The 10,274-nt window shown below is 45.3% G+C and overlaps 1 long non-coding RNA gene across 1 annotated transcript; it reads left to right on the forward strand.

The window, feature by feature from the left end:
• Positions 1-8,891: 8,891 nt before the first annotated feature.
• Positions 8,892-9,530, forward strand: LOC139080806 (uncharacterized). The gene is made up of 2 exons (XR_011535603.1): positions 8,892-9,060; positions 9,311-9,530. It is a non-coding gene; the product is annotated as an uncharacterized lncRNA (long non-coding RNA).
• Positions 9,531-10,274: the final 744 nt, after the last annotated feature.

Below are 10,274 nucleotides of genomic sequence, written 5' to 3' on the forward strand. Positions count from 1 at the left end.
ACACAAAAGAGTGTGTGCTCCACAAGTCCGTTTTTATGAAGTTGAAGAGCAGGCAAAACGAATCTACGGAGACTGACACGAGAAGAGTGGTCACTTGAGGGAGTGACAGTCACTACGAAAGGGCATGAGAGAGGCGTCGAAGCCTGGACACATTTTGTACGTTGATATGAGTGGTAGCCATCTGTGTGTGCGTACGTGTAAAAATTCATAGAGCTGTACACACAAGACCTTCACCTGATCATGTAGTCTAGAAAAATCAGTACAATTTAGAATAAAAAATCTATCTCCATTTTTAAAAAGTGAATCTATTCGATCAAAAATACTAAATTAAAAGCAATTCCAGCGTTCTGCAAATACTCTAACAACCAGGAAGATTAGAGTCACTTCATAAAACGTGCTGGAGAAACACTGCCCTGGACGCCACAGCCTCCCCCTGCGGCAGCGCTGGGGGACAGGGAGCGGGACCTGGACCCTCCCCGTCTCAGAGTGAGGTCTGAAGCTGGTGGTCTGGCGCCGCCTGGAGCTTCTCAGACGGGTAGGGTCTTCTGCCTTCTCCAGGGAATTCATAGGCCCTCGATGGAAAACGGAAGCATTGAGAGCGACAACGACAAGGCTAATTGTTTCACCTGCTTCTACTTCATCTTCCTCACCAGATCATAAGCTTCTTGAGCACAATGTGAGAGTGACAGAGAGCTGACTCCAGTTATGCCATATCCTAGCTGAGCAGCTTTGGGAAGTTACTGGATTCCCTTAGCCACACGTATAAAGCAGAGATAATGATAATAATAGCATTATTATTGATGCCTACCACATGGGGTGTTATAAAGGTTCAATAAAATAATGAATGTAACGTGCTTAGTGCTCTGATAAATACACAGTAAAAGACTAATCAGCGTTAGCTATCACTCTCACCTTGGTCCATGGTGATGCGTGAAGGACACTTGTTCATTTAGTCAACCAATGTTTAGTAAGCACCTACTGCATGCTGGGTATTGTTTTAAGCACTGAGGACACACCTGTGAACAAAACATTTAGAAATCCCTGCCTCGTTGGGGTTTCTGTTGTGGTGTGAAGGGTGGTAGCTGTGCGGCACCTGAGAAGTTTGAGAGACCCTCAGGAGAAGGATGGGCAAGTTTCCTAACTGAGTCCTGGGGATCTGGCAGCACTGAGGACAGGCTCTCCCTCCCAGACGGGCTGTGACCACTGGTAAACGAAGTGTACCAAGGTCTGTCACGCCTTCCCTGGAGACAGCGCAGCAACGTACCAGGAAAGAGAAGAGGTGGCACCTGCTAATCTCCGCTCAAAACCTCTTTGTAAAGAAATCCTTCTTGTTCCCTTGATACCTTTGCCGCTATAATTAAATTGGGAGGAAAGTCTCTATTTATATCTCAAATAAAGAGGAGTTATGATGAGCTAGCACATTGGCCCGTGTTTCTGCTCCAGGCAGGTGATAACAGAGGCCGTAATCCTCCCCTCGTTGCTGGATCACTTGTCCAGGTGGGCGGAACTACCCTGTGTCCACCCTCTTTGAACGAAGCACGCCTGTCCTGGGGCTCAGGCCTCGAAAAGCGTCCACTTTTGGCCGAGGGCTGAAAGCAATGCCGGTTAAACTGGAACATTTACATCCGATTTGAGGAGGAGTAACAGGAGAAATCTTTCTGCAGCTCTCTGTCTCTTGGTGTTCTTCAGTTTTTGTCATAATGTACTTAAAAGAAACACATAATCTAGCCCAAATTGGAGAGTCTTCTGGGTGTTTGCAGATCCTAAAAGAGAGGCTAGGAAGTTGCTCTGGGGAGGCTTTTTCTATTTTTTTCCCTTTCTCCTGTTTCTCCCACTGCATGAGTCACTGCATAAAAAGCCACTGAAAATGCCTGAACCCATTCAGAAAGTCGTTCTGGGCCTCAGAGCTTCCTTCCCAGCCTTCTTGACCCTCCCTTCTCATATTGCCCATTTAGATTTGAATTGAGTTGAGCCCTGTAGACATTCTAACACGGCAGGGAGGGTCAAGCCTGGGATATAAATAATCCAGAGGCATCTGTGTTTTTGCCTAGTGGAAGCTGTAGGATTCTGGACTAGAATTCCAGGTTCAAGTAGCCCCCAATGTCAGCATCTCTGAATTCCAGGAGTTGATACCTTCAACCTAACTGGGTCAGCACAGACTTGCCCACGTTCCCAGATACCGTGACCACTTCTTAGGAAGCAGCATTACAGAGGTGTTTGCTCCCTTAGCCCCAGGCTTGCTGGCTCCTGGCTTACTCCTTTTCCCCTCTTCCTGACGCTCATCTATCAACATGCTTTGCAATCAAGTCTTACTGAATCATGACACCTTGATTTCCAAGTATTTAATAATAGAAGTGAATGTAAGGTGTTACCATAACACAATGATTTTCATGGGAATTTTAGCTTTTTAGGACATTTTCCTTAATGTCACCAACACACAACAAGTAGCTGCCCTTTGTTAAAAGTTTCATCAGGCTATTTGTTTGAACATCGTGTCTCAAACTTTTTGGATTATAGTCCGTGTAAGAAAAATGACCCTAAGTGCCACCCAATAGTCTGATTTTCCAGCAGGAGAAAGAAGTGTGATAAAAACAAATTATTGCTCTATAAGCACGTATTGTATGCTTTATGTACACGTTTTCTCTAGCAAGAGTATGAATTATTCATATCTCAAAGTCTAGTTTTAGGAAAAATATAGGCCAAAAGTACCATTGCCTTGAATATGTGTCACCATTTACAAATGTTGTAATCAAACAACCACCAAGTTTATAATAATGAACTTAAATTCAGTCGTTAAGCAGCCAGAACGGTAGCAATCGGAAATCATGACCAACTCAGTAAAACACTGATGATACACCATTAACAAAGCACTCCTTGAGAAAAGCCTAGGAATTCCAACCATCTGTATGTGCATATGTGGTACGAGTCTGACAAAACTGGAGTTCCGAGTACCAACCAGACTTGTTAGCAGGCTACTGAATGAGGTGCTTTGTTGGCTCTGATAGAACACTGATTTTAGCTTACAAATAGCTGAGTTAACAACCCTTAGCTTTCTTAGTAGGTTACTAGTAAGCATCTCTTTGCCCTAGGTAAAATGAAAGTCACTTGCCCCGAAGCACCAAAGAAAGACTTGGCGTGTTCAGATTGGTGGGGCTCTTCAAGAGGACTCTGCTCTGGAACCCACTTTGAAAACCATGGTAGTAACTTATGCAAATATGCACGTGCAAACAATTGTTGCTTTAGGCCATTTGCTGCCCTGTTCCTCCTCTATTGGCATCTCTGCCCTTGTCCACTACGTAAGCTCCCCTTTCTTCATTCTACTCTCTACTCTGATCTTTGTCATTCTCTCTCTCAACCCAGAATTTTGAGGCCTCTTCAAACTTCAAAATCTATTGTCGTTCCAAAATAAAGATTGCTTAAATCTTTATCAAAACCTAGCATTCCCTCCTCTTGTGCTTTAATTTCCTTGGGAATGTTCTAGTCAACGACAGCCTCCGCAGCCAGGACTTGCGATAGCGGACACTCCTATTGGCCACAACTCTGGGGAAGCAGCTGCCGTCCTCTGCCTCTGCACCCCGAACTCCTGTGTATGCAGGGCCCCAGTTCCCCAACATGCACACACCTAAGACTAGATTGTTCTTGGTTCATTCCGAAACTTTTCAATTTTGGCACAGCCTTGCAAAGGCTCATTTTTAATTCTTTAATTATGAAATGTATTCTAGAAATCTGGCAAGGAAATGAAGGGTTTGTTATTTCATAAAATAAGGAGCCATGTGTTACCTTTCTGTAAGAAACTACTCATTTATCAACCAAACACTATATAATAAAAGTTGCTAAAACCCTGATTTAAAAAAAAAAAAAAAACTATAGCACACCACCAAATCAAAGAACTGTAACTGCCAGCCCATATGCTTTCTTATTATTTTAAGCTGGAAGTGACCATGATACAGGAGCATACTCCTGATGCTCAGAACAACTGAGCTCTTCTGCTAACTTCATCCATCCATCCATCCTTTCATTCTTCCAGTCATTCAACAACTATTTATTAAGCACCTATCATGTGCCAGCACTGTTCTAGGTACTGGAGATTCATCAGTGAACAGAAAGACATAGTCATGATACAAAGGTATAGTGAGTTATGAGAGGTGAAGATTTAGACTTCAAACCAAAATAAAACTATTGTTTGTCAATGAGTCTCTGGATTTTCTTCCTCTGTCTTTCAGTAAGCCTTGTTTCCTCCCCTTGACGTCTGACACAATGAAACCTCACTGTGACCACTTCCTCTGCTGCGTTGTCCTTGATGCTCTGGTTACTTTCAGTACTGCATGAAACAAGTAACAACCCCAACGACAATGTCCCTGCCAAATCAAATAATAGTAACAACTAACATTTATTGAGCAATTACTGTATTCCAGACACTGAATTCTCACACTAATCCTAAAACATAGGTCTTTGATGGGCTGAATGCTTCCTGGCTGCAATGGTAGAGTCCTGAATTCTGTGGCTGACTCCAGCTCCCAAAATACCTCAGCTTTCTCATGGGCTCTTGGTGCTGACACCCTTTGCCTCTCTCTGCAGCTCGCTGTCAAGCAGGCTCCTTCTCTGCCGAATACAACATCAGCACACAATAAATATTGAATATGTGTGTAGACTGTTTACTATTCTAATCAAATAGAGCATCCATGAAGTTAATTTGGACCTATTTAATGAGACATGTAATTGTTATTGAATTGCGTGGTAATTAGATAAAGTTGTTCAAATAAATTCTGTAATCAGACCCAAATAATTATTTTATGCTTTCTACTCCCATTTTTTAATTTTGCAAGATCTACGATTTCCTGATATCATGTGCTATTTCTTCTCTCACTTCTTCCATTTCTTCAGAACACACTCACGTGAAACAAAATATGATAAGCTGAGATTGTGTTCCCCAGTGGCTTAAAGGCCACATTCCCTAGGGATGACATCTTTCTGGGCCTCTCTGGGCATACCACACCTACTTTCCTGATCCTCATCTCTGCCCAGATGCCCTGGAGGCTGAAGGGTTCAGAGACAGCAATAACCAGGCAAAGCTTGCTTTGAGAGGGCTGCAGATACATCACATGCTGGGGACCGGCAACACAGGGACCTCATCACAGCTGACAACAAGGCAGAGCTAAAAATGAACCCTGAATTTTCTGCATTTGAGATCTAGGAGTTTCAGAGCAAAAAGATTAGAGAAAACAGTTTAGGAATAAGAAAAAAGGAGATATTTTCCAGATAGTATGGTAAATCGATCAGCTTTTTAATATTCTTTTATTCCTGAACCTGTTCTTAACTGCAGCAAATATATGAAGAAAGTCACAAATTCACAAGGACAAAGAATGTGGAAGGAGACAATAGCTGATGAGCAAGGTTAATAATCTTCAGAGGTTAGAAAGCAGATGAAAGAACGATAATAGACTTGAGAAAGCTGCCACCTCAGCACCTGTGGCTAAGGACACCAGCAGGAATTGAGCCAACCCTCCCTCCTCGGAGCCCCAGAGGGGCTCAGCACAGGGCACTTCCAGGGCCCTTAAGGCAGGAATGAGGCACGTGCTTGAAACTGGGGACTGGTTGGACATCTGTACACTGACCTGATGACCTTCCCCAGGTCCCATCTCCCTTCCTGTGAATCCAGACAGCCACCCCTCCTCCTCACAACACAGACCAAGGTCTCCGGGAGAACGGAGAGGAAGTGGTCCATACAGAGACTCCCAGGTATGGTAGAGGGCAAGGGTGACGAGGAGAGCTGAGAACAGAAGAGCTGAGTGGAGAGTGGGACCCCAGCCTCTTCCCCAACTCTGCTTCCTGAGTGCCAGCACCCAGGAGACACACCCAGGCAGAAAATGGCTGAATTCTTCTTGAGAGAAAATGAATGGCTTCAGAGAAAAAAATAAAATAAAACCTACAACGTTGATGTTGGGGATTTTCACAACAAAAAGCTTGCTTATGGTCTGATTACCATACAGCAAAGCCCACCAGCACAAGTTGGCAAAAACTCTCTACCAAGCCAGAGCCTCCTATCGGTTTTTGGTGATTCACGATTCAATATTAATAGAGAGTCAAAGATCTCTAGGAATTTGAGGAAATGCTCTAGCAAAACACACAAAAATGGAGATACAAACAATTTGAAAAAAGGACCTCAGTTGAAAGAGACCATACAGAAAGTAGAAGAAAACATCCATGAAACCATAATGAATAGCCTTAGAGGGACAAGACAAGACATCATACCCATGAAACAGGAACAGTATGCTATCCTTTAGTAAAAGTATGAGAAATTTCAATATGAAAATAGAATTTTAACCCTTAATTTTAAACAATAAAGCAAAGTAAATCTCTTATAAAGGAGAACAAGAAGATGCAAACGATAGAAGGGGAAAATTAGAAAATTAGAGTATTAATTCAGAAGTGCCAACATCCAACTAACAAGAGTTACAGAAAGAAAAAAAAACACACAGAGAAAATGTTGGGAAAGCAATTATCAAAGAAGTAACACAAGAAAACGTCACAAAACTAAAGAACATAAGTTGCCAGATTGAAAGAGTCAGTCCAATGCCTGAAATAAAAGGTAAAAAAAAAAAAAATTATCTATACCAAGATACAATTTGGCAAAACTTTGGAGCATCAGAGATAAAAAGATCCTAAAAGAAGTTTTCACAATAAAAAAAAAAGTCACATAAAAGTGATAAGGAATTAGAATGTCACCTGACTTCTCAACAGCAGAAGTGGAAGCTATTTGACAATCTACTGAGGCCACTTTTTCTACCTTGGAGTGCCTCTCTTTCTCTCTCTCTCTCATCCTCTTCTCTAAGGAGCCATGTCACCCCAGGAGTTGTTGGCAGCTATTTTTTGACCAGGAAGAAAGTCAGATCAGAATGACATAAATGAAACTGACATCACAGAAGGCAGAAGGAGAAACAGAAAAAAAAGCAGGATCTTCGTGACATTGAGTTGCTTGATCGAGCCATCCCTGAATCCTCACCCCTCTCAACATTGCATTGTATGTGCCAGGTAGTTGCTTTCTGGCCATTTATGACCTAGCCTCAGAAATCACTAGCATCACTTTCATTGTATTTTATTTGCTGAAGCAGTCACAAGCCTGCCCAGATTCAAGTGGGAGAAATGTTGAACTAGCACCGACTCTCAGAGATGAAGTTTGTGAGTAGTAGACCTGGAAGCTCACTGCAGGCTTTCCTGATAGAGGATATGTGCCTACTGCAGCACACACCACTCCTAGCCTGCGGGCAAGGAGTGCAGGAGACCGTTTGTGCAGCAAGCATTTCCTGTGGGCAAGTGTTGCACATAATGAACCTGCGTTACTCTTAGGGTTAATACGAGGCAAACTCGTTTACAGTCGCTGCTGAAATCACCCACATTTTCTTAACCATGGACACTAAGCGTAGGGCTCACCTGTGGAGGGAATCTTTTTTTATGCCCCACAAAGGCGGTCATATCCCTTCATGAACCGCGCCTGTCTTCCTCCGCTCCCCAAACGCAGAGCACCTCTGGGGGCGCCCAGCTCGCACCGGCCCGCCGGTCACAGGGCCAGCGGCCACAGGCCCGCCAGGTCGCACGCCTTCCCCGCCCCATGTGCAGCCCGAGCCCGTGGAACCGGGCTGGCAGCTGACGGAGTCGATCCTCAAGCTGATGAGTGACCTTCGGGGTGACCTGTCAGCAAACATTGTCAGTTCAGGACAAAGGGAGCTCCTCGGACCCTTCATATCAAGCATGTTAGTGTCGCCATGCAGACACACACCACCTGAGACAGGCAGCAGCAGAGCGACACTAACAACCACAGTAGCGAGGGAGCAAATGCACATTACACAGCAGACGGAGGTGAGGAGAGCAGGAGGACCCGATGGAAGACTCGGAATCCTGCGGCAGGGGGCGGGGCGAGCGCGAGGCTGTGCCCGGGAGCAAGGGCGATCCAGGCCGCCCTCAGAGCCACTCGGACCGCGTCCCCTGGGTCGCCGGTCACGGGCTCGCGGCCAGACCCTCCGCAGCTCGCGGGCTGTGTGAGCGGAGGCCACTGAGCTTGCACCGCCTCGGGTCCGCAGCCCCTCCCCGGGGAGCCCCGCCCCGCGGCCCGCAGCCCCGCCCCCGCCCCGCCCCCAGGAGCCCCGCCCCCCCCCCCCCGGGAGCCCACCCCGCCGCCGGGAGCCCAGCCCCGCCCCCGCCCGGGCCCCGCCCACCGCCCCGCCCCCCGCCCCACAGCCCCGCCCCCGCCCCCGGGAGCCCCACGGCCCCGCCCCGCCCCCTCCCCGCCCCCCTCCCCGCCCCCGCCCCGCCCCCGCCCCCGGGAGCCCCGCCCCCGCCCCACGGCCCCGCCCCGCCCCCTCCCCGCCCCCCTCCCCGCCCCACGGCCCCGCCCCCGCCCCCGGGAGCCCCGCCCTAGCTCGGGCTCGGCTTGGGTCTCGGGGATCTCGCTTTCTTTCCTTCCGCATCGCCCAGGATCCCTCCAGGTCGTTAATCCCCATCACCCAGCTAAGAGAAGCTCCATTCCCTCTAGTCGAAAGTGTCTTCAGTAAAAGAACTAGAGAAAAAATATTTTTTAAATAAACTTTTTGCTGAGGCTGCTAGAGATTAAGAAAAAGGGGTTTTCAGACGAAATCGTGTTCCTGAAAAATAGTCTTCTGTCTGATTTCTCGTCATAAACGGCTCCTGCAGAGCGAGTTTTCTTTGAGGAGTTATTTACATCTTGTTTAAGGAAGAGGAATCGCCACGATTATCTGACTATAAATTAAAGGGCCTGCCTTTCTCTTGACCTTTCCGGATGTATGAGGCTGTGAACTCCCGAGTCCGACGCCGCGTGCCACACGGAAGAGCCGCTGGTCCCCGCGCTGTCACTCGTCCTCGTGTCTATCAGCCGTGGGCCGTTTTCTCTAACTGTCTCGAAGTGGAGGCAGCAACTCAGACACCGGGGAAAGTGGGGTGTTAGTTTCAATTAAGATAAATTCCTCAAATCGACTTTTGTGTAATGTACTTTTAAATTGTGCCTTCAGGACACAAAGGAGTGCTTGGATTTTCTGTGATGGGAACGTAAGGAAATTTGAATGTGCTAAAGTGGTAACTTTAATCAATTTTTCAATTAACAGTCATTCACTATGAAGATGATAAACTATACTTATAGTTTGTCTTATATCATCCTAATAAGCACTGTTTCAAAACTTACAAACTAAAGTTACTTCCTAATTGGTGGTACTTAAATTATTTCACGTAAAGTTTTGCACGGTTCTTTGTAATTCACTATTATTAAGACTTACACTTAGAACTGTTTCTTCTATTTAAGAGTTCAAACAACGTCCCGGCCTTTCTCAGCCCCAGCTCTGAAGACGCCTGTTAATTGCCTTTCTCTCCCTTGCTGGCAGCAAGGACTCCACCAGTCAAGTCTTCCCAATCGTTCTGCTGCTTGAAGACATACTTCATCCCCGTTCTTCCCCCGGAACATCATTATCCAAAGCGTTTTCTATATTTAATATATATTGTGCAAATTGTTTGTTTCTCTTTGAGGACTGGAGTCAGATTTTATTTCTTCTTATTTTGCTTTACTTTAATAGCCCCTAATGCCTAGCATGGTGGCTTGACCAAATTAGATGCTATACGTTTTCGTGGCATGAAGGAAGAAATGTTTGTGTAGAACTGTTCATAATTTCTAATTCCCACCCACCGCTAGCCGATGGCACTCATTCCTGAGATGCCTAACTGGAATGCAGTTTATGGCCAAGAAAGGTTATTTTCACTGTGCGTCTGGCTCAAAGGAAGTCAAATTTATGATTTTGAATTTTAAGATCATGATCCAATAAGAAAGATTATCCATACTGGAAGTTGTCACAAAGAGACTGACCATCTTGAATTTAAAAGAAAATATCTAAAACTGTATCATGGATGTCAGTGGTACAGGAGAATGCTATCCTGTTAATTTTCTCAAAATAACTAAACAATCTCATGGATGTATCTTTTCTAGAAGATATTTCTCAAATTCTGAATCATTATGGGTTTGAAATTTTGAAATTTCATTTGATATTCACCAAGAAGACACTAAACAAAGTGACAAATTGAGTAAATACTTCAACTTACTTCTGCAGATTTTTTAAGGAAGCCTGATTACAAGGTTAGCGTTGTCTCAAAAAAATTCCATCCGATCTATGAGTTTCCCCGACTGCTTCCCTCTAAAAGTTGCTTCCCTTTCTCAGCCCAGGCTTATACAAAACCTGTAGATTGTGTGTCGTTTGTTCCAGTCCCTGATAATTAAA

The sequence above is a fragment of the Equus przewalskii genome, chromosome 32 (genome assembly GCF_037783145.1).
Source record: "Equus przewalskii isolate Varuska chromosome 32, EquPr2, whole genome shotgun sequence".
Classification (NCBI taxonomy): Eukaryota; Metazoa; Chordata; class Mammalia; order Perissodactyla; family Equidae; genus Equus; species Equus przewalskii.